We start from the raw sequence: 25,202 nt of genomic DNA, 5'->3' as shown, positions 1-25,202 counted from the left end.
CCATTAGTGGTTGTTTTTCAGAAAACGCCTTTAGTTTCAGTTTACGAAAGAATTCAGCTAATTCCACATGAAGTTGGAATTTGTCCAGGCATGTGGTTGATACAAAGGAAATGCCTTTGTTGAGGACATCTTCCTCTGTGGGGGACAAAGTGATGTTGGATAGGTTGAAGACCAGTGATTGTGCATTTTGGTTGTTACTGGTTATCTCATTCTGCTCGTTCCCGGTAAAGGTTCCTTGGTTTTGCTCCTCATGTGGGTGCCTACTGGTCTCTCGTCGTCTGACCAATGCACCTGTTGTTTGTTCCATCTCCTTCCTCGTGCAGGGCGGCCTCGTCCTAAAAAAGGTGGCCTCTGGTTGGGTCTGAAAAAGGATTGTTGTCCGGGGGGGGTACAACTGTGGCCATCCAAAGATGGGATTTTGTGGGGGGGTGATTGAACACTGGTGGACCATAGTTGAGGCCCGGGTGTTGGTAATTGGCCCGGGGTTGCTACTGCCATTTAGGTGCTCTACCCCTGTCTTTTTGTTTGTATGTGCTGCCAGATGTGGAGACGCTTGAGTGTGAGCTGTCAACCCCACTTGTGTCAGAAGAAGTGTCTTGCCTGATCGCAATATAGTGGTATATGGTATAGTTGTCATCCTCATATGGGTACACTTTGTTGCAGGCAAATCTTTTTAGGTCTTTTTGAAATTTGTTGATTTTGGGCTGGGTCAAATATTCCTTATATTCAGCTAGGTCTTTGTTTGATCCATCCAGTTTTTTCTTAAAGGATGGGATTGTTGTCTTAAAGTGGCTCTCAGTGGTCTGGATGTCTATGATCGTTGCAGCGGAGAGGCGCTTGGCGGTTTTGATAATGAGCACCAACCAGTCCCTGGTGCAGTGCCATGCAATTTGAGCCCAGTCCTTCCTGAAGGAAGCATCCTCCAGGAAGATCCTGGGCGCATTGGTCACTAAAACGCCCTTGGGTGAGGTGTTCATGCGGAGATATTCGGATAGGATCACACCGTGTAGTATGGTGAAGATCCTACTACCAAAGAAAGAGAGGCCATACGTAACCTCCAAGAAAACCCCCTCAGAGGCTGATTACCTCTGTGCTAAGAAGGCGAAGGTACCGTATTTTTATACGGTCCCTAAAATCCATAAAAAGACAAGACCACCACCTGTGATTTTATTCTTAAACCCAATGGTCCAAGCGTCCTACACCTACATAAAGGACACAAAACATCTCCTGAACCTCATCAAGGATATTGAATTTGACCCCACTCTCCAACTCCTAGTAGGTTTGGATATCAAGAGTTTATATACGAGCTTTCCAAAGGACGATACCTTACAAATGCTCAGGAATATGCTCCATGAAACCACCTGGAAGCATACGACACGGAGGGAATTTATTCTGAAGTGCGCCACCCTAGCACTTAAACAAAATTATTTTGAATTCGAAGTAGAGTTCTACTTGCAGACGAACGGGACGTCTATGGGCAGTGTTTTCGCCCCCAGCACAAATGGCCTCTACTCATATCAGTTTGAGAAACAACACATCCTGGCAGCTACCAACCCATACAGCACCAACATCCAATTTTGGCGATGCTACAATGACGATATCCTCATGATATGGACAGGACCGATCAACACCCTCGACAATTTTCTGACGTGCCTTAACCAGCGGGATCCCTTCCTACGGTTCACAAGTAGTGCTAGCAACTCCAAGATAGGCTTCCTGGACCTAAACATCGAGGCAACAGAGTGCAAACTACAGACTACCACATATCACAAACCTACATCACGTAATTCCTTACTGCAGTTCGGTAGCTTCCACCCGAGGCCCCTCAAAGAAAACCTGCCATACGGCCAATTTCTACGGATACGCCGTAACTGCAGTCTCACCAGAGACTTGAAGCAGCAATCCTCTGAACTAGCAGATAAACTACGAGCATGCGGGTACCCAGAGAAGATAATCAATACCACCAAGAGAGGGCCCGCAGCCAACAGAGGGACGACCTCCTAGAGGACACCATACGGGATAACACCATGACACGTTTGACCTGTGTCACCACCTACAATGTGGCCTCTAATCAAGTAGCCAAGATACTTAACAGGAACTGGCACATAATAAACAGTGGCACTATGAAATGGGAACGCTCACTATTGGCAGACAAAAAAGCAGGTAGCCTTCGAGATCGCCTGGTCTCCACCAGACCACCCATACCCAGAACTCCAGCACCTAACACTGTACTTAATGCATGGGGGTTCCCGGCATTAAAGGTCACTACCCCTGCGGTGACTGCAGTGTCTGCCACCTTACAAAAGCAACTAAAAACTTGAGTCTGGAGACAGGAAAAACGTGGCTACAGCTTCACCACACTAACTGCAACTCCAATAATGTCATCTATTTGATCACCTGCACATGCGGCCTACGTTATGTAGGCATGACGAGTCTCAAAGTCAGAACCCGAATTGTGGAACATCGCAGCACCATACGGTGTAGAAAAAACATAAGTTATGTACTGACAGACTACTTCATCCAAGCAAACCACACCCCAAATGACCTAAACTGGACTGTAATATTACATATCAACAGCCAGACCCTTTCAAATGAAAGGATCCTACTACTTAAGGAGCAACGTTGGGTCTATAGCCTTTCCATGAACGTCACAGGATTAAAGACAACATATCCTCAAATAGCCTGAATCCAACCTGAACCACAGCACCACTCGTAAAATCTTCCTGCCTTACAAAAGGGCTATCCTGGACATCATATAATCACCTCAGTGTGAGCAACACTCCCTGTTTTAACTTCCAAACAGGCGACCCCAAAATGAGAAATTACATAACCACCTTAGTGTCAAGAGCACCACTTGACCTAATAAAAAAAACATCCTTTTTTCACACTACAGTGCGAATCCAAGTGTATGTCTACACTACACTCAATCTTTCTTCTCTTTTGTGACATGTTCCAAATTAACACATGACATTCTCCAATTTTTTTCAAGACACATTTAGTAGGCACACTTGAATTAAGAATAACATCACCTGCTGAATTTAGCAGTGCCTCTGGGTCTTTTATGAGTTAAACTTTATTTTATTTTATTTTTTCTGCACACACAAGCACTCGACACTCCCACAGGGGCGTGTCTTTTCTCTATGTATTCTATAATCCCACAGGGGCGTGTCTTTTCTCTATGCCTATTCTCTCCTGTGGACTCATCAGAAGACAGCCTAAACCAGCACCTGAAACCCATTGAACCAGTCACAGCTGTTCCCAATTAACCGAACTCGCTGACACCTGTTGGAACCAGCAGAGTATTTAAACCACCGCCCAGCTCCACTCATTATACCACGGAACTCCATGGCGGCTGAAGCAAGTACTGAGAAGGGTCCTAGACTTTGATGAAGTAAGTGGAAACATCCTAAGGGGGGTATGCTGTAACACTGCCTCTCCACCCCGCTACTGGCATTCTCTCACAGCCAAGCATGCGGGTAAATTTTAAATCGCTTTTGTCTCCTCTTTTAATTTTTGTCATATAGAGTGTGACTACAGGTCGGGCCCCCACATGGAACTCATGGGGCACTTTGCGGATCCTGTCTGAGTAAGATACTTTGCTTTTTTCACTTTTCGATTTTAAGTTACACGATGCACCATGTTATGCGCATCTTGATTACCACTCTGTACCGCATAAATGACCAGTCGTCTATTATAACTAATTACGCCACACCCCGTCCTCACTGTGCCATTAACCGCATAAGAACACGGACACTCCGCTCCTGAAACAACTATACCAGTATGTTAAATGTTTCTCTGTTTGTTTGTTTGTCTTTTCCTTCCCCACAGGAAAGCACCACTAGAGGAAATTCTCCTCTACCACATATCACACCTTATCGGTTGTGTCACATATATGGTCTATTAATAACACGTTTTTAGACCACTCACTTTGCACTACACATAGTCCTGAAGAAAGCCATACCACTAAGAGAGCATGGCTGAAACATGTTGACCGACTAGGATATTGGAGTTACCTTAAGATCTCCTTAAATATCTGACTCTCGTTTTTATTAACTGTCAAGGGCCCACTCATTAACGTAGTCATTTTTTATCCAAGGGACCCTTAGGACAGCTTTTTTAACATTCACTCACTTCCTTTCACTGCACTCTCACGGCACAATACCAGCTCTGCTGTATCCAGGCGTCGTAGCACACCCAAGGTGCACTCGGTGCCTTGGGTGGGGCCCGATGATGAAGCATGTCACCAACAAGGTTGGTGAGTGAGGGCCTTACTTTAAACATAATGTGTTTCCTTTCAAAATCAAACATACGCTAGGAGCACCCACTCCAGAGCTTGTCCTCTTTGATAAAACATGATGTCAGTGGAATCAGCGGGAGCCCCCTAATATACTGCATACTGTAATCAACAATGTTTTAATGCAGGTTGAATATCAGAAAGTAATATCATTGCTGAAATTGGCCCTTTTTGAGGGGCCTCCCTGAACACTTTGCCTTCACCTTATTGTTTTCTGAACCCAGTTTTTTGTTGACCTTTAGGACTCTGCACACTTTACCACTGCTATCCAGAGCTGAAGAGCTTATGCTCTCTCCTTTAAACATGGTGGAATTGGCTCACACCAAATTGCCATATCTAATTTACTTGTATGTCCATAGTGAAGAGGTACTACATGTGCACATGGCCTGTAAATTAAATGCGACTAGTGGACCTGCAGCAGTTATTGTGGCACCCACTTGAGTAGCCCTTTAAACATGTCTCCGGCCTGACATTGCAGCCTGTGTGTGCAGATTTAAACTACCATTTCGACCTGGCAAAGTAAACCTTTTTTGCCAGGCCCAAATCTTTCTTTTAAATATATATAAGACTCACTCAGGTAGGTCCTGAACAGCCCAGGGGGGCAGTCTTTTTGAAAGACTGGACATGTACTTTTAAGTTTTACATGTCCTAGTAGTAAAATACGCCTAAGGATAACATTGGGTTACATTATTACATTTAATAAGTGCTAACTTTCGATTCAGAACAGTTAGAAATTTTATGTCTGGATTCAAATTAATTTTAATTTAAAATCCTCTTTAATGGTTAATTTTGATTTTCATATTACAGTTTTGAAAATGCCACTTTTAGAAAGTGCTTTGTAAACTGGAGCCTGGTAGGCCCCAGTGACGGACGCACAGCTCCCTCGTTGCATATTCAAATGCCACAAATTCATTAGATTTCACAAATAATTTTTATTCTCATTTTTTTCTTTTCATCCATAACTTTTCGGTAATGTTGTTCTTTTGCCACATGAAGGACGCTTACATTTTCTTTATAACCTTAATGCTGCAAACATGCCAATCCGGGCCTTATTTTACAGCATGGATTGTATGTAAGTTGTTCTCAAGTGATTGATCTTTGTTAACCCAATGCATTTCGGGCCTTTATTTTTGGCCCTTCGTCAGGGGTACTCTGTAAATTAAAAGCATTATATTAGATGTGTATACGAAACCTCTAAAGCGTGTTCAATACAACTCTCGATATTGGAAAGTTTATACACTTCTCCCCATAATCAACATCTTCCCGCAAATATCATAGCCAAACGCTACTACTAAGTAGATTAAGTCTCTGCCTTTCCCCCACATACTCAACTGCGTTCATTTTTTACTTTAACCTCCTAAATCTACACTCTTCGATTTATGAATTTGTAAAAGAACGAACAAACTATCTTCCTACTGATGTGTTAGCCTATAGCAAGTGATAGTCTGCACAAGATCGTACCTGCAACATCAATCCTGATCGTCAACTTTCCAACGTTTTCTCTGTCTCCATAATCCTGAACCCAAGTTACACGTTGCTACTTAAACACCTGTGATCTTTGCCCGCCCTTTGGTTCCACCCTCTGTACAGATCCTATTGCACCTCATGCAACCAATCACGATCTCTGTCTTCCTCTATCAGCCTACAAGTCCCATGATTCACTGCTTCTAATTACCTTCATGTTCCGTTGTGATCAATAAGACTCATCTGTGTGCCTCTCTCCCAAACTTTATGCCTGCAAACTATTACAGTATGTACTTAATTGCCCGGCCCTCCCATAAATGTCATAAATGATGTCAATTATGTAATAACCCGCATTTCATGTGTATACGAATTTCATGCATAAACGTGAGTTGATAATTGCAATAAAAATGCATGTTCACACTCTCAACCTTTAAGACATGTAATTAAACACGATTATAATTTCATAGTCCATCAAGTGCTTAAAATTTGTGCGTAAAATCCACTTTTAGAGAACGATGTTTTGAATGTCTCTCATATGGCCATTGATGCTTGTTGAATTGTTTCTTACAATCCATGGGTGCAACTCGTCTAGTGGGCAGTCCGTGAAATATTCCAAGTCAAGAGGGGCGCACCGTTATTTTCACTTGTTGTTCTGTTTTATCTTTTTTTTTCATTACTTTAATTTGCGTGCAAGCCCGTATGCGTGGTCTGCCCTAAGCCACGTGTTGTATAACATAATCCTTTGTAAACTGGAGCCTGGTAGGCCCCAGTGACGGACGCACAGCTCCCTCGTAGCATATTCAAATGCCACAAATTCATTACGGTGTGCACTCTGTCGCCCCTCTTGACTTTTAGAAAGTTGGCATTGCCCTGCCCTAAACCTTGTGAGGCTTTCTAGAAGTTCCAGCTGCCTGGGCCTGTTAATGGCTCCCCCATCAGGAATGCGTTTTGGGAGCAGACAGTGAAAAAGAGCACCTGAGTGTAGATGGGAGATGACCATTCTGCCAGGACAGGAGGAGCAGAGCTGTTCCCTGCAACACTTACATTTCCAAGGGTTGCCTCTGGCACACTCAATGGAACTTGAAATCAGCCTTTTCTTGCCCTAGACGTCTTGGAGTCTGGGCAGGGAAAGAAAGCAGAAGGAAGGAACTTCTCAGAACCAGATGTTGGGTGGACTAGAAGTTTCCTCCTCTTTAAAGGGTGGCACCGGGTATAAATATTGTACATCCTGCACCACTCATCGATATACTCCTGGACCAGTAGGCATTACAGACAAAGGACTGCCTTGTTCGCCAGAGGACTGCCCTGCTGCTCAAGGCCTGTCCTGCTCTCTGAAAAGGAAGACAGGACATGCTCCCTTCATCCCAGGCTAACCTGAGTGACTCGAAAGGTCAGTTGGCTGATCTCTTCCGAGCTATAGGGACATAACAGGTTCCAGGCGCCTCCTAGCAAATGCCCAGCTCACCTGCTGTAACTGGCCCTGTCAGGAACTGTAACTGGACCTGACTGAGGTCCGCTGGCCTCTGCGGGAGTGGGTTTCAGATGCCCAAGAGGTACTTCCCCAGGTTCTGACTCAGAACCAGGCTGGCATCAGCTGAGCTCCTCCTGTGAAATCCTGAAGTTTTGAACACTACGTGCCAGAATTTGAAAAGGTAACTCTTTCAGCAGGACTAACCTGGTCCCTATATCCAGCCCCCACTCCATTGTGTTCGAACTGAACTTGTGACTTTGTCCCAGTCTACCACCTCCAGATACCAACAGTTACATAAATATCCATGTAGTCCATCGCCTAAACAACAATTAACCTAACCCACAATATCATATTGGGGAGGTATGTCTTCATCAGAGTCCTTGGTTAATTTGATTAGCAGTTTTATCTTTTCTTATTTTTTTTTATAGAGAAGTTGAGAGAAGGAGTAGTTTATCAGAGACAAAGCTCGAAACAAGGGTTTTATTTTGGGCATCCAGGGTACAGTGCTCCTGTTTTAGATAGCTGCCCAAACAGCCAGGGTGCCCTCACGGCAGGCTTCAAAGTAGCTAGCCTTTCATAGTTCACTTGATGACTTAATCTTCACATCAATCTATTTCTACAGCAATTAACAAGACATAAATGCTCCATTTGAATATATATCACATACAGTTCACATAAATTGAAATATCAATTTAGAGTTTATGCATAGTGTACCTCCATAAAACACGCATTCGAGTACATTTCCAATGTTATAAAAACACGTTGCCATAGAAAGTATACATACAATCAAAGTAGGAAGAGAAGGCGGCATCTGTATCATATTAACAGCTACATCAATATTCCGTGTCCCTCATTAGGAAATATTCCCCTATGGGCGAGTAGTTATCACAAAGTTCATCCCAATCCTTGTATCTAAATTGACCACTGAGACATCTATGAACAAATTACAAAGTCACTCTGCCTAGTCAGTGAGGAAAACATGAAGTTCCCTATCAATATTTAAACCCATCTCTACAGCACGAAGACGCAGAATCCATTGTGTTTCTGCTCTTCTGAGTGCTTGTGTTCTGTCTCCACCCTTAGGGTCAATACGTATCATAGAAATACCATGAAAGCAAGTGTTAGTCATGTTTACTTTAGGATGACAGGTATTAAAGTGGACTGCTAGAGGATAGCTAGTATCATTATTGCTTATCGCTCTCATATGCTCCTGTATCCTCTCCTTAAGAGGACGTATTGTGCTCCCAATGTATATAAGTCCGCAATGGCAATGTATACAGTACACAACATATCTGGAAATACAGTTAATAAACTGTTGAATTTGGTATGTAGTTGGAGTGTTGTACTTAAATTCCTTGATCTTGTTGCATGCAAATGGGCACATATTGCGCTGTGTGCATCTATAGGAGCCTCTTGGTTGACTTGGTAACCATGTGTTCACTTGTGATTTCGGGGAAAGATAACTGTGCATAAAATGTCTCTAAGGGTGTTACCTCTCCTATGCACTATTCTTGGTTTATTGGAGATGTACTTAGCTACTGACCTGTCCATAGTTAGTAAATGCCAATGTTTAAGGAAAATCTTGTATATGGCATGGCTATGAGTATTATAACCTGACACAAAGCAGACTTTGTTGTTGTATTTCTTTTGATTTTTTTTATTCTTAGTGCTTAATTACGTGAGTCTAGATGTCCCTAGAATCTTTTTTTAGATTGTTTTAGAACTGTAGCAGAATATCCCCTATTTCTAAAACGTTCCTGGAGATTACTCAATTCTTGATGAAAAACAGCGTCTTCGCTACAGTTCCTTCTCACTCTGGTCATTTCGCCCAACGGGATTGCATTAATCTGTATTGAGGGATGTGCACTCGAAGCGTGTAGTATGGAATTACAGGCTGTAGGTTTCCTGTAAAGTCAAGACATTATTTTGTTGTTCTTGGCATAGACAACTACATCTAAAAATTCTATTTCCAATGCGTTGTAGTTGGATGTGAATCTGAGATTATAGTCATTATCATTGAGGTATTCAGTCAGAGTACTAAACTCTGATTCCGTGCCTGCCCATATGATGAAAATATCGTCTATATAACAACTCCAGTAGACGATCTGTCCAGTCAAGTCTGTCGGGCCGTTGAACCATAAATGCTTGGCTTCAAATCTGCCCATATACAAATGTGCGAAGGAAGGGGAACATTTTGAGCCCATCGCCACACCCATAGATTGTTTATACCATGTGCCTAGATGTAAAAAGACATTATTCTCTAATACCAGTCGTGTAAAATCTAGTACCTTCTCTGTATGTTCATATAAGGTTGCATCTCTTTGAGATATGGTATCCTTAAGTGCTTGTATCCCCTGTTCTACCGGTATACTGGTATACAGGGAACATACATCTAATTTAGCAAAGGCGAGTTCTCCTGTCCACTCTATGTCCTCTAGTTTGTTTAGAAGGTCCCCCTTGTCCCTCAAATAAGAGGGAAGATTCAATACTAGGGGCTGTAAGAATGTATCAATGTACTCTGAAAGATGTTCAGTAGGGGACCCAATGCCAGAGACTATTGGTCTCCCAGGAGGAAAAGTGCCAGCTCTGTGGATCTTTTTGAGTACATATATGCAAGGTGCCCTGGGAAATGGAGTAAATAGAAATTTGTATTCCATGTCTGAGATGAGTCCCTGTTGTTTCCAGAAAAGAAGTCTTTGTTCAATGTGGCTGGTAACAGCTTTTAGTGGATTGGCGGTAAGTTTAATGTAGACTGTTGTGTCCCCCCAACTGTCTCTCAATCTCCTTGGTGTAATCTACATCCTGCATCACTACAATACTGCCGCCATTATCCGCTTCCTTGATCACAACATCAGAATTAGCAGCTAGTCTTTTAAGGGCAAAAATGTTCTTTCTTAGTAAGATTGAAATGAAGTTTTTTCTTTGAGTTATTAAAGCTATCCTCCAATCTGTGCAAATTCTTCGTTACCGCCTTATAAAATGAGTCTATCAAATTGTCCGAAGATAGAATAGGAACAAATTTGGATTTGGGTTTACATCCACTGGCCACATCAAGGTTGGATCTAATCTCAAGATCAGATAACGTATGTAGCATGGTGTCTGACTCATCTTCTAATTACAACAAAAGGTGTATATTTTGCACATCATTAATGGTTTTATTACGGAGTGGAACAGAATTGGACACAGGTTGGATAGGCATTGGATTTTCTTCAAAGTACTTTTTCAATTTGACACGACGGGTGAACTTAAATAAATCTATATGTAAGTTAACAAAATCAGGTTGTGTGGTTGGACAAAAAGCAAGGCCTTTAACAAGAACATTACTGGCATCTGGGGAAAGCACAAGACTAGACAAACTCACAATATTCACATCATTAGTAGATCTAACATTGGCATGTTCAGAGTCACATGTATTAGTGCCAGGTGTGGAACTCAGTTCTTCACATTGCACATTGCATGGATTGGTTTCCTGTGAGTAATCATACTACTATCTGAACTCTAAACGATGTCATACTCTTTTTTGACTAACTGGTAAATATCTAGAGAGTGCCAAGGTACACTGGTTTTCTACGTTTTGCACAGGAACTCTTAGGAGCTCTTGTGGGGTGACATCTGTGGTAGTGAGGTGTCTATGCTCGGTTACCTTGAAGGGCTCCTACACTATTGGTATCAATGTAAGAATCCAAGCCATTTGCTGTACATGATTGATGAGCAATCCTGTTGAACCATCACTACCATTTTTCTTGTGTGTCTGACTCTGACAATAACTCAGGGGCTGATTCACAAAGAGCCTCCACACTCGTGGCGGAGACACTGCAGTCCTGGTGGGGGAACCACACTCGTGGTGGGACCTCCGCAATAGGAAACTGCAGTACGGAGGTCGCACCACCACTGCGGGGCCTCCGCGACGAGTGCAGATGCGCTTTGTGAATCGGGTCCTCAGCTGGATGTTTTCAGTCTTATTACATAGTGGTGTAGGAAGGGGGGAGCGGTGGGTGCAAGCTGCCCCGGGTGTCATCAATGAGGGGGGTGACAAAATGGCAAAAATATGAGTTTTCAACACATATTTTTGCCATTTTGTCAAGCCGGGGGTGACAAGAAATTTTCCGCACCGGGTACCACCTGACCTTGCTACGCCATTGGTTATGTAGCCTCTATTTATATGCAACGGGGGTTGAGTTAGTTGGACTTATTGTACACCGCCCAGCAGCCTCCTGGTTTACGTGACAGCTGTCTTCTAATATTGACAAATAGTAACATTTGAATGTATGATATTTGAATAACTCTCTGACAACTTTGAATAATGAACACGGTACATTTGTTTCTACATACCCAGATGCAAACTGGGATAATAGGCTCAGGAGTTAATGAAACACAGACTAGCTGAATGAAGGAACCCTTTATTTTTAGCCTATTTGAATTTAATAGGATTAATGTGAGTTCTTTTTTTTCATGTCTTGAATCAAAAGAGACCTTATCATGTATATTTTTCTGTGAATAGACCAGATGTATGCAATTTTGCCAGAAGCTAATTATTTTGTATGATTGGTTTTATTCCTCAGCAACGACTAATCTGATGCATAGTACATGCATTTCACACCTGATTCAAATAGGTTCAAAAGAGTAATTTGCCAACGCACAGTTGGCAGAAAATATGTTTTCATGAGGCTAGGTGACCATTGCGCCTTCTCTGATGCTTTCATCAGGTTTTTGTTCGGAGTCATTTATTTAATAGACATCTGTGCTGTTCTCACGCAATTTTGCTTTGCAATTGCAGAATTATAAAAATGTACAGAAGAAAAAGCACATCAGAATGAGTGGGCCTGAGTATTGTAATCCTAATCTCAATCGATCTCATCATTTCTGTCCAGTGCCTTCATATCGACTTTGTTTTGTCTCAGTACTTTGATGTATGACAATGTGCCTAGATGTAATTTACTGTAGTTGCTTATCTGTGGCTCAAACACTAGGTTAAGATTGTGCATACAATGGTGCAGCACAAAAAGAGGAAAAAAACAGCAAAAAGCAACGCAGACATGCTTCTTAATACCTTGTGATGCCAATAGATTTGTGTTGGCGGTAATTTAATTGGTTGGCGGCATTTCGGGGGTTATGCAGGCGCTCGAGCTTTGCTGAATTATTTACCTGAAGACATTAATAATGTTTAACCCCTTCGCCGCGGCAGGAATTCCGCCGCAGCGCTGGGGGGGGTTTGGGGGCAGCGCGGTGGCGCTGTGCTCGTGACGGAACCGCTCCGTCACGAGCCACGGTTGAGCTGTGCTCATGACAGAGTGGTTCCGTCACGTCTCCGCCCACTGCGCTAATCGCCCGCACAGGCGGGGAATTAGCGCCGCTTGGGCGGAGCGGCGGCCAACGGCCGCAGCATGACGGAACCACTCCGTCATGAGCACAGCGCAACCGTGGCTCATGACGGAGTGGTTCTGTCATGAGCGGGGAAGGGGTTAATAACTAGATGCAAAACTTGGGGCCAGATTAATAAAACCTTCGCACAATGGAGCGCGGCACCCAAAATTGCTGTGTTGTGGCGTTACGTAAGAGGGAGAGAGCAGGAAAGTGTCATATCTACAAAGATATGGGGGCAGATTTCCAAGCCCCTTGCGCCACTTTTGCGTCACTTTTTCAATGTTAAAAGTGACCTAAAAGTGTCGCAAGGGGCTTGTAAATCTGCCCCATGGCTCTTTCCTGCTCTCTCCCTAGCACTGGTGCACAATTAGGCCAAAGAGACTGGAAGTATGGGTGCAGGGGGGAGGGGAAGGAGTTCTGAAGCACACCTAAAACAAACGTGCTTGTGTTCAGAAGATCCATGAGCAACAAAGGTGCCTTTCAAAATTATTTTTATCTACTCGCATTTGCTGTGCATTCAAAGACAGTGGTCATATGTTAGCTTAGGTCTTCTGACAAATTGCTGCTTATTCTTGTAAAATGGAGATTGCTGTTTACTTTTCTTTCTCTGAGTGCAAATTAAGAACATTTTGTAATGTGAATATGTGGCATACAGAGTGTGAAAGGAAAGGCTTTAGGCTGTCAATTTATTAGCACACAACAACATTTAAATTGCTGCTGTTGAAAAGTACAAATATATCAAAGCATATCAACTGAAAACCACAAATGAACCACGTTTGTTTGTAACCTTGGGGCTCACTATGATGGTGGGAGGATCACCACCGCTGGGCCGGCAGTGGCGATCCTCCTGCCATCACAATGTGATTCACCCACCGCCAAATTAGGATGGCGGTGGGAATCACATTGGTTCCGCGGCAGAAGGAAAGTACGTTCGCTATGGTCCCGCAAGGCGGTCCTTTTCTGCCCGCCTTGCGGAACCCGGAACCAGGGCATCATTGAAGGGGTGCAGGCACCGCCATAGTGATTAGGATGAGCCCTTCCGCCTGTCTTTTTACGGCGGATATCCCTTCATGCACAAAAACAATCATCCCCTCAGCACAGGCAGCCTTGCAAAATGACTCAAGGGTGTCTGCGGTGGTGCACAGCTGCTGTTTGTGCACAGATGCAGGGGAGAAGGACAGCAATTATCTGCATCTTATAGATACGGCACATTCCTGCCCTTTTATTTTGACGCATGGCAGAGCAGCAGGAAGGCTTGCTGCGCTGCCGTACTTCAAAATATGGTAAATGAGGCCCATTATCTTTTGTGCACTATATAGTTTAATCAGTAAATTTACATGTCTGTGCAAATTTAGTGCCCATTTCAATGGAAACTTTTCTGTTTGTCAATGATGTCTCAAACAGTTTTAAACAGTGTGCTCCAAAATGCACTCCCGGCTACATACAACACCCTTACCACTCATCTGCTGAATGGGTCTGGCTCATTTACTACGCTTGTTCTGTGCTTGATGCTTGGATTTTTCACAATCCCTGGGATATATCACTGATAGCTGCACACCTGCTCTGAAAATTGATCCAGCTCCAATTAATTAGGCTGATGAGCTCCACGCACACACCTTTTGTGCCATAGTGCAAAGGTGCCTGTGTGATTCTAGAATAGATGTTGAACTAGAAGAGTGCCCTTGGAGTACAGAACACAATGGGGCATATATAGAAGCCCCTATCAGCACCACAATTTAATTTTTCACGTCATTGTGGTGGCGATAGGGGCTTCCCCTTATTTACAAGCGAGGCTTACCGCTGCCTTGTAAATAAGCAAAAGACACACAAATGATGGACGGAATGCAGAACAAATCAAAACATTCACCCCCAGTCAAGAGATCTGGGTTAAATCCATCATTCTTTTGCTCACCATGCCACCCCAGTTTAGACCAGGCCATATGTAAATCAGTCTTGACCCTGTGCCTCATGGGAACAGTCCAGCCCGAACTGCCAAGCCAGGTCCTCCCTGGACCGGAAACGAGCATCCTAGGACCGGTTTCGGGGTTTCACCCCACTTCAACCAGGATAGCTTGATTCCAGTTGCACAGTGAGACCAGGACTCACGTCTGAGCATACCTGGCACACATGGGGCAAGAAAGCAAAAGACACACAATTGATGGACGGAATGCAGAACAAATCAAAACATTCACCCCCAGTCAAGAGATCTGGGTTAAATCCATCATTCTTTTGCTCACCATGCCACCCCAGTTTAGACCTGGCCATATGCAAATCAGTCTTGACCCTGTGCCTCATGGGAACAGTCCAGCCCGAACTGCCAAGCCAGGTCCTCTCTGGACCGGAATCAAGCATCCTAGGACCGGATTCGGGGTTTCACCCCTCTTCAGCCAGGATAGCTTGATTCCAGTGGCATGGAGAGCAGGAGACTCACGTCTGAGCATACCCGTCCCACTCGGGGTGACAAATGCAAAAGCAACAGTTGATGGACAGAATGCAGAACAATGTCATACATTCACCCCAGTAAAGAGCTCTGGGCCTAAATCCATCGTAATTTTGCTCACCACGCCACCCCAGTTCAGACATGGCCATATGCAAATCAGTCTTGGCCCTATGCCTCATGGGAACAGTCCAGCCTGAACTGCCAAGCCAGGCCCTCCCTGGACTGGAATGGGACGGGTATGCTCAGACGTGAGTCCCGTGCTCTCCATGCCACTGGAATCAAGCGGGCCCGATTCACAGAATTAACTTAAGACAAAATCCTAAACTTACTACTTTTGGTATTCAGGAAGTGGTCATATAGAGTGTGTAGACACCCTAAAGGTAAGTACCCAATTGGCTACTACCTGCCACTCCCCCTACTTCCACTAAATTGAGTATTTAGGTGGCACCCCTGGCACCAGGAACTTAGATTCAATGGATCCAGAAGAAGAGGACAAAGACGAGCCACGAGAAAAGAGAGAACTGAAGACTGTGGACTTTTGGAGTCAAACCCTGCCTGTCTGCACCAGTCTTGACTATCATGAACAGCAACTAGTCCTGCAGCTAAACAGCATCCAAGAACCCTGGTAGACTGCCGGCCCTTTGTAAATTTCCAGCAATCTCCCTTTGAGTAGAGGAGCTACTCCCCTGCAGTCAGCAGGCACCCAGTTCAGATCACCGAGTTGCTGCTCCCCACCCAGCCCAAAGCAGTAGCCCCCCAGGAAGATGAACCTGCTCTTCTGAAGGCCATCTGTCCCTCCATCAAGTAAGAGGACACCAGGACCAACCGGATTCGCACAGGACCAATACCTGTGGTTCCGGACCCCTCGCAGCAAACAGAGCCCGTGAGAGTCCAAACCGGACTCCCACAAAGACAAGCAGCCATCTAGGGACATCAGCACCACAGAGACCCACTTCCACAGTGGCCCATCTGTGCTGGTTTTGCACCCTCAACAATCGACAACTGCAAGGGCCTAGGACTCACAGAGCCCAGCCGACCTTTCCACTCTGCATTGAGCGCCCCAGCCGGGTATCAACAAACCAGTTGTGCCCCCTTGTTCTCAGGACCCTTGTGACCTGAGCACCCCTATTGGAAGCTCTCTAACAGGCCCCCAAGTCCCCCTCTGCAGCCTGTTTCTAAGTGCTCTCCCCTCTTTTTTCCACCACCGTAGCCGCATAGTTATCAGCACCTCTGCACCCGGACGTCCCAGGGCAGGTAACGAGTAACTGCTGGTGGTACTTTTGACCTTGGAACCCTATGACCCTTAGTCCCAAAGACACCCCCAGAAACTAACCGTAAATAACTATATGTAACATATGCCTTTTCTCCCAGAGGGAAGCATTGATGCGTAAAGATGAATTTAAGTAAACAGTTTACTTACATGTGAAAATTCATATTTTAAAAAGTACTTACCTGATAACGAAGTTCTTGGTATCAAAATGTATATAAAAACACAAGTTATTTTTCTAAATTGGTCTTGGATCGGCAATCTGTGACACTACACGAAGCAACTCTGAAAAGAGATAGTGTGGCATTCTGGAGTACGGTAAACGCCCCTTTTCTTACAGCGTGCGGTCTTCCAACTATAGAGATAGCAATAGATTAACAGCAGTGGGTGGAGTACTTTTCAAAGGTATATAAGCAGGAAGCGCTAGGAAGCAATATGACAAACGCCCTAGCAGATAAGAGAGCTAATAACCCAGACAATTAACCGATAGATCTATGTTTCACACTTGGGGCCTCATGTAGGTAAATAAATATTACCGTTTCTTAAATACCGAGCCGTACCGAATCGGTATTTAAGAATCGGTAAGTTACATGTAGGTAAAAATTCGGTAACAGTTACTGAATCGGTAACATTCGGTAATCATGAATCGGAAATCACCGAATCGGTAAATACCGAGGTGGTATTTACCGAATCGGTAAATACCGATTCGGTGTATACGGTATCGGTAAATGAAATCACATGACTTGATGAAATAGCTAATCCTGTGCAACCACACCCCACCCAACCAGGAAGTGGCCACACCCAGGCAGGTGTACATAATCAGCCGACCCTGGAGAGGCTTGGAGTGCAGAGGAGAGGCAGGGAGCCAGTGCCTGTGCGAGCGGAAAAAGAACATCATGTCCAGCCAGAGGACTCAGAGAGATGGAGGGGAAAGGAGGAGGAAGCTGAAATTCAGCCCCAAGGAACTCCAGGTGCTGGTGGAGGAGGTGGTGAAGCAGCACCAGAAGCTGTTTGGAAGGCAATCCCTGCAAGTGCCTGAGGCTGAAAAGCGCAACATTTGGCTGGCCATCCAGGCGCAGGTGAATGCTGTGGGAGTGACCCACAGGGACATAGAGGTCCTTAAAAAGCGCTGGTATGACCTGAGGATTGTAACCAAGAGGAAGATGGGCGACATCCAGAAGGAGGCCAGCCAGACTGGAGGTGGAACCAACAGGGCACCTGCCCTCACCGAACTTGAGGAGCTGGTGGGGGCCACAATCGAGCATGAGAGCGTCGTGGGTCTTGGGGATGCTGACAGCTCTGCCAGAGCCGCCACACAACAAGGTAAGACGAAAGCACAGCAATGTAGCCCCCCCTACCCCTATCCCACATCCCCCATTGTGAAACGAGAATCCCACTCCAGTCCACATGTGTCAGTGCAGACAGGCAATGCATTCTGGGAGATGTAGTCAGGGAAACACCAACCATGAAGTAAATGGCACAGGGCAACAAGGCATGTCACACACATGAGGCACAAGGAGGCAGAGGACAAATTGGAATGTGAAATGATTTATTGTGACGCTTGCAATGCAGCCCTTCGGGGACACTGAGCCAATGTTGTATTTCTGTCCACAGATGTGACATCATGCAGGACAGGGCATGCTGCAGGAGAGAGGGCACACCGGCCACAAATATCACCTCTGGCCAGCACAAGTTCAGCCCAGGGAGCAGGGCCACTGGCAGCCGCACCACCAACACAGGCAGCCTCGCCTCACCCAGAGCCAGCATCACCTCACCCAGAGCCAGCATCACCTCACCCAGAGCCAGCATCGCCACTCATGTTTGAGTCACCGGCCACATCTCCGCTTGCAGGTGTGAGAATGAGGAGGCGTCCAGCAGCCAGGCTACGAGCCTTAGACACCTCGTCTGATGACAGCATGGGCCCTGAAGAACTCACCAGGCCCCAGGAAGGGAGCCATGCCACTGTGCCCTACACCTCACAGGCAGCACAGACGGGAGCAAGAGGGCGCCGCAGGTCGCGTGTCCAGAGTCCACCAGCACCCATTGACAGCCATGATGTCTTCTCGGGGCTCGAGGGCCAAATGTTGAAACAACAGCGCCTGCAAACAAAGGCAGTCATGTCAGTCCAGAGGCACATGCGGGTCATGAAAACTACATTAGTCAACATGGACAATAACATCAGCGCTATGGCAGCGGGCATTCGGGACATGTCCCAGTCAATCCAGCAATTGTGCAGCAAATTAGATGCTGACATAGAAGCACGGCGCCGGGAACGGCAGAGGAGGAACACTACCACCAGGGCACTCAACCGTCTGGCAACTGCCACTTCTCTACTCTGCCGGCGCTCTGTGTCGATGCAGGAGGGCCTGACACACTGCTGCAGCGACCTGTCTCGGGGGATGGTGCAGGTGACAAGTGCACTAGGGGTGCTATTAACTAGTCAGCCGTCGACAACTGCTGCAGGGGATGCTGCGGAGAGCATCGACACCAGCAGCAGGAGCAGCATCACACCCCCTGTTCCAGAAGGACGCAGGAGCAGCAGGCGGCTTGGGGTTGGCTCTAGTGAGGATGCACAAGCCGTGCCATCCACCACTGCAGCGCGTATGCGCAAACATTGATGCAGCCCTGCTTAGCCACTTCCCAATGGGTGACGTAACCCTGGACTTACTCCTTGTATATATGGTATATTGCCAGATTGGCTTGTTCCTGTGTTCATGGCGTGGTGCCGTATTAAAACTACGTCATGACTTATCACAACTGGCTGTGTCCCCTTACTTACTCAGAAATAGTTGCATGTGATCTCTGCCCGTCTCTCTCTCCCATCTATTGCAGTTGGCACTCTAGCTGCGTTGCACTCTGGCTGGCCTGACTCATCCTCGTTGTCCTCAAAATATGTTAGTTCCACATCTGTACCTTTTTTCGTGGCAAGGTTGTGCAGCATTGCACAAGTGGCAATGATCTTGCAGCAGTGGATGGGTGTGTACTGGCGTGCGCCTCCGCTCTTGTGGAGGCAGCGGAACCTGCTCTTCAGTAGTCCAAACGTGCGCTCCACCACATTGCGTGTTGTTTTATGTGCCACGTTGTATCGTCTCTCACTCTGGGTTGATGGGTGTGGGAAGGGAGTGAGGATGAATGACCGGCAGGCATATGCACTGTCGCCTAGGTGAGAGGAAGGGAAACATCAGTCACATGCCTCTATACACTATGATTTGCAGGTTTCAAGGGGCGTCACTGTTACTTACCTAGCAGGTATCCCTCTCCAAATTCTCCGGCACTCAGTCGTGTGTAGATCCCACTGTTCTGGAAGATGTAAGAGTCGTGGGTGCTCCCAGGAAACTTCGCAACAATATCAGTGATGATGTTCCCTGCATCACAGATCACCTGCACATTGATGGAGTGGGTGGACTTTCTGTTCCTGTAGATGTGCTCAGTGTCAGATGGTGGGCAGATTGGGGTGTGTGTGCCATCAATACAGCCAATGACATGGGGGAACTGTGCCATGTGATAAAAGTCTGTTTTGGTTTTCTGCAGTGCAGCCTGTGTGTTTGGGAAGCTGATGTAGTGGTGCATTCTCTGCATCATGGCATCCAGGAACTTCCTGAAGAAACGGGACAGGCAACTCTGGGATACACCACCCACCGCAGCTATCACCACCTGATAACTGCCGGATGCCAGTAGATGTAGGCTGCAGAGCACCTGCACATGTGGTGGTATGGCGTGCGCCCTTCTTATTGGCTGGTCCAGGAGTGGGTGCAGGTCCCTTATCAGGTCCATGATGGTTTCGGGGTGTAGCCTGTACCTCTCATGTATCTCTGCATCAGTCAGCTGGAAGAGTGTGATGCGCTGTCTGTAGATGCGTTCCTCCCGTCTCCATATCCTCAGACTTGCTGCCTGTAGACGTAGGCGCCTTGCAATGACATACAGAGCGGCCATGTTGTCCACGCTGTTGCCTTTTGGGATTGCTTATATGCACTGTTGATGGTTACCACCTGCTTTCAATCCGTGTTAATTACCGACTCTTATTTACCGATTTTCATGGATTTCTTAATTACCGAGTGTTCCTACATGTCATTTTCAGTTTTACCACTTCATATTTACCACTTCATGTTTACCGATTCGTTAAATATGTATTCGGTAAATATGAATCGGTATTTTAGGATTCGGTAAATATGATTCGGTATTTACCGCCTCATATTTACCGAAAAGTGGTTTTTGGACTCCTACATCTCACTTGTCTGACTACCGGTCGGTAATGGCATATTTACCGAAAATCGGCCGTTACCGACCTGTATTTGGCTACCTACATGAGGCCCTAGATGAGGTCACCTCAGCAATAACTGCAAGCAAGGGAGGGAAGACCCCCGGGCCAGAAGGAGGGCCAGAAGACCTTTTTAAAGCAAATATCCTGTTATGGGGCCCAATTTTAACATTGGTATTAGTGGCATGCTGTTCTACGGGCTTTATAGACACCTGGTCGGAGTCGTTACTGGTCACTATATTCAAAGAGTGCGATAGACAAAATACAACCTGCTACCGCCCAATATCGTTGCTGGATTCCCTTGCTAAGGTGTTGGGTTGGATAATACTCAATCAACTGCAAGACTGGACAGAAGACAAGAATATTCTTTCAGACATACAATTTGGCTTTCGTGAGAGACTGGGTACATTGGAACAAGGATTACATTTAAACATCCTGATAGGGAAGTATACGAGGTCCAAACAAGGCAGACTATATCTTGCATTTGTCGATCTTATGGCAGCTTTCAACTGCGTGGTTCATGATAAACTATGGAACATCCTACTCGAGATGGGGGTGGAAACTCCTCTTATCCATTTTTTGCTACAGCTTTATGGGAATGCGGAGGCAAGAGTTCGGTATGGAGCAAAGGGCGAATGCACTGCACCGTTCAACGTGGAGAGTGGGGTTAGACAAGGAAGCGTCCTTGCACCATTTCTATTCACATTAAATACCAATGATCTAGAACGCATATTAGTGGAAAAGAGGCTGGACGCACCACAAACAAACAATCGTTCCCTCCTCGATGCGGACGATGCAGTGTTGATGGCAAGGACACAATTGGGACTCCAAAGGGCCCTTACAACCTATACGGAGTATATGGATACTCTGGGATTGAAAGTAAACACAACTAAAACGTTTATTATGCGGTATAGGAAAGGGAGCGCCAAATGTGGGGACATGTTTATAGGTAATTGTAAGGTGGAATTCACCAACACATTTCCCTACCTAGGGATACTATTTGACCACAAGGGGATGTGGTCCCAAGCAGTAACAAGCATTTGCAATGCAATAGGTCTCGCAATTGCATGATTTTGCGGTATCTACATTGTAAATCGCAATGCCTTTTATTATTGTGTTTAAAAAACCTGCAATAATAAAAGGCATTGTCATTTACAATACCAATAGGTCTTGTAAAGAGCTCTGATATCTTTGTGTCTAGTTTGTGCTATATAAAACTGAAACAACAACAAAATGCCTGATTATTACGTTTTTACTTGGATTGTAACCCACACGTAGCCTTTCGGTAGAAATTTGTGAATAATAATTGGAGGGTGGCAAACTAATGGGAGAGAGAGTGTGTATCTGTCTCCTCTCTAGTCCACAACATGGCTTTTTTGAATGTGGAATGGAATCTAGAAAGGTTAGTTATATGAGGACGTGTGTTTGTTTAGCAGTTTCTTTTCTGGTCGTGCACACACTAATTTTACTGTTCCTCAACTGGTTCATTATAATGATTCTCCTACACAGCTTAGAACACCACTCTCGCTTGCTTGCAACTTTGCATGGACATAAAGGTCTATGATTGGAGGCGGATCTTGGCCAATGAAAGATTAGCTTATTTCTACATTTTCGCGTTGTATTTAATGAGTTTCACATACTTTGACTCCTTATAGAGGCGAGCTATTGGATGGTATTTTTGTCCAATGAGGGCGCCTCTTTGGTCAACATCATGCCCATTTGAGGAAGTACGGATGATAGGGAGGCTTGCTATTTGAAGGTTTCTTGGCCCAATGAGCACAAAGGCCGGGGTATTTTCTCTGTGATCGGTGTCTCTTGCTAATGCAGAATGCCGTGGGTTCATGAACATATGAGTTATCCGGTTTCGTCACCAGTCTGCACTGAGGATTTACTCTCACAACTTTGATTGGAGATAATCGTTTGTGATTGGAGGAGGCTCTTGGCATAATGAGTGGGTGAGGTTCTTACATTTTGGTGCTGAAAGTAACGAGTTTTGAAATACTCAGACACCTTATCGAGGCGTGCTATTTCATGGTATTTTTTGTCCAATGAGGGCGCCTACATCGAGATGCTCTCTCCGGTCCAGAAGCAACACTTGATTTTAACTTGATGGATGACACAGGGTTCTGGATTGGTGGTTTTTCATTTTTGCGCAAAATGATTGGCCTCATCTCCCTATAAATATGTTGTTAGCCTATTCAGATGGGAGAAGAAGAGCTCATAGATGTTGCGCTATTCTAAATTACTTTTGCAGGTTAGTGGGCTGGAATTGGGGACCCGGAATGAGGAGCTTGTAAGAAAAAAGTAAGTCCAGCTAAAACCTAGGTGTTAGAAAACTGTATTTGGCCGGTGCTCCTGGTTTAAAAACAGAAGTGATATATCAGGAGCACCGGCCAAAAGGAAGCAGCAATGGAGTTGTCAGCCAATGGCAAGCAGCAGCTGTGATTTCACTCCTAAGGAGTTATTACAGCAGGTCTTGCAGACAGCGCATGCGCTCTGATGCTCAACCCAAAAAGGAGGTTTTCAAACATCCCTGGACCGTGCGGCAGGCATCATGCGGTGCCTGCCACACAGAGCAGGGTTGTTTAGGGGCGCACCATACGTGTCCCCCAGGCCTCATAGCGAAGGGCCATGGGGAAGGGGGCCCTGCTAGGGACCCCCAAAGTCACTTTCCACCTACCTTTTCATGGTGGGCAGAAATCCATGAAAGGACAGGCAGAAAGCGACATCGTAATCATGACGGTGGAGCCAAGAATGGCTCTGCTGCCATTTTGGGATTACTATTCCACCTGCCATCCCGTCGGGCTCAGTGAGCCTGTCGGAAGCAGAGCAGAATTGCCCCGTGGGTTTTGCTCCAACCGCCAGTATCATAATACGGCAGTCGGACAGAAACCTATGATGTAAGGCGGAAAGCCTCCGACGAGCTATCGGATGGCTTACCCCCCAACATAGTTATAAGGTCCATAGTGATTTGTTGTTAACTTCGTCATTATCAATATAGCTTATCAATGCTCAATCAATTGTGTGCATAAATCATTTTTCTATTTTAACGCATACTGTAAAGCAGTCTTAGGTCGGAACAACATAATGCCTCGCATTCTACAGCTATAAGACAAAATGTACCATTCTAGGAAGGTTTAACAACATCATATACCTCTTCCAGTGTAATAAATATAGCCCCATGGGAGACTTTAAATGTTGGTATATTATAACTAACCAACTTTAAAGAGGGGGTGAACTCCTGGAAGCCCCCCCAAACACTTTATCAATTTTCCTGGACGCACCTCTGTCCTCCTGTGGGCACCACAAGGCAAAAATGCAAATGTTCAATGTATCTGCAGGGCACAAGGTACACAGTTACTGTTATAGAGATCACACAAGTATGGCTGTTTAAAATATTTTCGGGTGCATTGAAGCTAGACATACAATTTGGCCTTTTTTCTTTGCAGCATACAACTTCATGATCAACCCTACGGGTCTAAATCAGTTAATGACTCTGACAGCCTGCCTGTGGTGCACTGAGTTGTGGACGAAAGACAAGTGGCTGAAGTCAAAGCAGGCAAGATATGAGAACTGCATTCACCTTTTTTCGAAGTTTGCTTGACAAGCTCTATAGCTCTGTCTGCACAGTACACTTCTTATTCTTTTTAGACCCATCCGTAGAAATTTTAAAACCTAGTTATTTGTTGCGACACGTTTTGTGGCATTGGCAAAGTGGGATTTGTCCCAGGGGCTAAGCCTTTCCGGGGGGGGGGGGGGGGGATAGGTGGTCGCTGATAGAGCCAGCTGGTGACCTTGAATAATTCTTAAACAGATTGTTTTAAATACCATTTTCCTTTCATTTATTTTTTATGTGGGTAATGTGTAAAAGTCAATTATAGACATTCTGCAGTGAAATGTGTTTATGTTTCATACAACATCCATAATAATAGTTTGTTTAGATCACAACAAGACTTCACATTTGAGAAGTTGAAAGGCTTGGCAGAGATTATTTCGAGTAATATTAGTGAGCTGCTATGTTACAATACTGAAAACACACATCACTATCTGTAAACGGATGTATGACGTTACAACGCACACTTTTACAACGCATGCACTTACAACGCATTTTTTACAACGCATAATCCATTACAACGCATGACATTACAACGCAGGACACTACAACGCATTTTTAAAAAATACCTTTACAACGCATTACCATTACAACGCATACTACCTTTACAACGCATACCATTACAACGCATAATATTAAATTACATTTAAGGTAAGTATTAGATAGTATAGGGGTAAAAATTACTATTCTAACTCCAGGGGGTGCAACAGTAGGTTAAGTGTTGGATAGTGTAGGGGTAAAAATTACTATTCTAACTCCAGGGGGTGCAACAGTAGGGTAAGTGTTGGATAGTGTAGGGGTAAAAATTACTATTCTAACTCCAGGGGGTGCAACAGTAGGGTAAGTGTTGGATAGTGTAGGGGTAAAAATTACTATTCTAACTCCAGGGGGTGCATCAGTAGGGTAAGTGTTGGATAGTATAGGGGTAAAAATTACTATTCTAACTCCAGGGGGTGCATCAGTAGGGTAAGTGTTGGATAGTATAGGGGTAAAAATTACTATTCTAACTCCAGGGGGTGCATCAGTAGGGT

This window comes from Triturus cristatus, chromosome 6 (genome assembly GCF_964204655.1).
Source record: "Triturus cristatus chromosome 6, aTriCri1.1, whole genome shotgun sequence".
Lineage (NCBI taxonomy): Eukaryota > Metazoa > Chordata > Amphibia > Caudata > Salamandridae > Triturus > Triturus cristatus.
The sequence above is the reverse complement of the archived record's forward strand: the minus strand, read 5'-3'. Positions refer to the sequence as shown.